Raw genomic sequence first — 2,500 nt, 5'->3', positions numbered from 1 at the left:
TAGCTCAACCCATAGAGAAACTTTTGTGAAAACATCACATTGCATGAGAGGTAGTCGTGGCCGAGTGGTTAAGGCGATGTACTAGAAATCCATTGGGGTCTCCCCGCGCAGGTTCAAATCCTGCAGACTACGAACACATGGTTGTTTTATTTTTCAGAAAATTTACTAAAAGCTTGAAACCAGTGTTGCTCAGGGTGAGTCAGGAACTGGCACATCAAAATCTTTAGAATGCCTGCCTGTTCTCTCTTTCTCTATCCGTCATTCTCCTCCTCTACTTGAGACTGAGCCCAGGAATCTCAGCAGCCATACTAAGTAGCATTTATTAATTACAAATGCATTTTGAATGTCAAATTTGTAAGAAAGTTTTGTACATTTAGCAAAATATCAAATTCATTTGAAAGAAAATGATGTCCACTCAAAGTAAAAAGAGCTTTGGTTACTTTCAATGCACAACATTTTACTTTCAAATCGTGTCAGATGACTTTCAGTGCTAATTATTATATCATTAACCTCTCCTTTATTAAAAATTGTGCTTTAATGCAAAAAAAGAAAAATAATTGTCTGTGCATACTCTCATGTAGCACAATTATCTTCACTAGCTCAAAAGGGCCGCTCATTGTCCAACATGAATTGTCAAATCAGAACAAACAATGGAATATCCCCATCATTCCTGGAACACTTGATTAGTTTACAAAACAAGCAAAATTTAAAAGAGTGTAGAAGATTTGATAGGCTTAAGCATCTCTAATCTTGATGTAAGTTTGGCTACACTAAAAAATCTATTGAAAGTGCTTTCCAAACTAGCTCTGTAGCCAGTTGATAGTAATTTCACAAATATAAGTCAAACTATTAGTGATATTTTCCAAATGATTAAACATGACAATTTGTGTGATAAAGCACCACAGGAATAAGTAGTTGAATCTCTTTTGTGTAGTCAAATCATTTTTCATTTTGCTTGGAAAGTTGATAATGTTTAAAATTAACACTCAATCATTTTAATAGCACGTAATATCACAGCTGTATGATCATGGAATCCTTTGATAGCTCAGCTGGTAGAGCGGAGGACTGTAGAGGAGATTGGTACAGAAATCCTTAGGTCGCTGGTTCAATTCCGGCTCAAAGGATGACGCTTTTGATAAACTTAGATGTCAGTACTGACATTTTACAAACCCAAAACTATACCAAGTATAAAGCATTCTCCAAGTTATATTTTAAAAATCATTAACGCAGGTCACTGTGGTCAGGTTTAACTTCCCATGGAAATCATCTCTGATACAATATTACTTCAGTCATCCTCACAGCCTGAAATGAAGTAGCTCAACCCATAGAGAAACTTTTGTGAAAACATCACATTGAGTGAGAGGTAGTCGTGGCCGAGTGGTTAAGGCGATGGATTAGAAATCCATTGGGGTCTCCCCGCGCAGGTTCAAATCCTGCCGACTACGACCGCATGGTTGTTTTATTTTTCAGAAAATTTACTAAAAGCTTGAAACCAGTGTTGCTCAGGGTGAGTCAGGAACTGGCACATCAAAATCTTTAGGATGCCTGCCTGTTCTCTCTTTGTCTATCCGTCATTCTCCTCCTCTACTTGAGACTGAGCCCAGGAATCTCAGCAGCCATACTAAGTAGCATTTATTAATTACAAATGCATTTTGAATGTCAAATTTGTAAGAAAGTTTTGTACATTTAGCAAAATATCAAATTCATTTGAAAGAAAATGATGTCCACTCAAAGTAAAAAGAACTTTGGTTACTTTCAATGCACAACATTTTACTTTCAAATCGTGTCAGATGACTTTCAGTGCTAATTATTATATCATTAACCTCTCCTTTATTAAAAATTGTGCTTTATGCAAAAAAAGAAAAAGCACAATTATTAAAAATTGTGCTTTAATGCAAAAAAAGAAAAATAATTGTCTGTGCATACTCTCATGTAGCACAATTATCTTCACTAGCTCAAAAGGGCCGCTCATTGTCCAACATGAATTGTCAAATCAGAACAAACAATGGAATATCCCCATCATTCCTGGAACACTTGATTAGTTTACAAAACAAGCAAAATTTAAAAGAGTGTAGAAGATTTGATAGGCTCAAGCATCTCTAATCTTGATGTAAGTTTGGCTACACTAAAAAATCTATTGAAAGTGCTTTCCAAACTAGCTCTGTAGCCAGTTTGATAGTAATTTCACAAATATAAGTCAAACTATTAGTGATATTTTCCAAATGATTAAACATGACAATTTGTGTGATAAAGCAACACAGGAATAAGTAGTTGAATCTCTTTTGTGTAGTCAAATCATTTTTCATTTTGCTTGGAAAGTTGATAATGTTTAAAATTAACACTCAATCATTTTAATAGCACGTAATATCACAGCTGTATGATCATGGAATCCTTCGATAGCTCAGCTGGTAGAGCAGAGGACTGTAGAGGAGATTGGTACAGAAATCCTTAGGTCGCTGGTTCAATTCCAGCTCAAAGGATGACGCTTTTGATAAACTTA

At 35.4% G+C, this 2,500-nt stretch overlaps 4 non-coding genes across 4 annotated transcripts; all 4 read left to right on the top strand.

The window, feature by feature from the left end:
• Positions 1–50: 50 nt before the first annotated feature.
• Positions 51–132, top strand: TRNAS-AGA (transfer RNA serine (anticodon AGA)). Its single transcript has one exon. It is a non-coding gene; the product is annotated as a tRNA-Ser (tRNA).
• Positions 133–1,034: 902 nt separating this feature from the next.
• On the top strand, positions 1,035–1,124 carry TRNAY-GUA (transfer RNA tyrosine (anticodon GUA)). Its single transcript is given in 2 exon segments — positions 1,035–1,071; positions 1,089–1,124. It is a non-coding gene; the product is annotated as a tRNA-Tyr (tRNA).
• Positions 1,125–1,363: 239 nt separating this feature from the next.
• On the top strand, positions 1,364–1,445 carry TRNAS-AGA (transfer RNA serine (anticodon AGA)). The gene has a single exon. It is a non-coding gene; the product is annotated as a tRNA-Ser (tRNA).
• A 945-nt stretch (positions 1,446–2,390) lies between these two features.
• Positions 2,391–2,480, top strand: TRNAY-GUA (transfer RNA tyrosine (anticodon GUA)). Its single transcript is given in 2 exon segments — positions 2,391–2,427; positions 2,445–2,480. It is a non-coding gene; the product is annotated as a tRNA-Tyr (tRNA).
• The last annotated feature ends 20 nt before the right edge of the window (positions 2,481–2,500 follow it).

Source organism: Pseudophryne corroboree, chromosome 4, assembly GCF_028390025.1.
Source record: "Pseudophryne corroboree isolate aPseCor3 chromosome 4, aPseCor3.hap2, whole genome shotgun sequence".
Classification (NCBI taxonomy): Eukaryota; Metazoa; Chordata; class Amphibia; order Anura; family Myobatrachidae; genus Pseudophryne; species Pseudophryne corroboree.
Note: the sequence above shows the minus strand (reverse complement) of the source record. Positions and strands in the feature narration are given on the sequence as shown.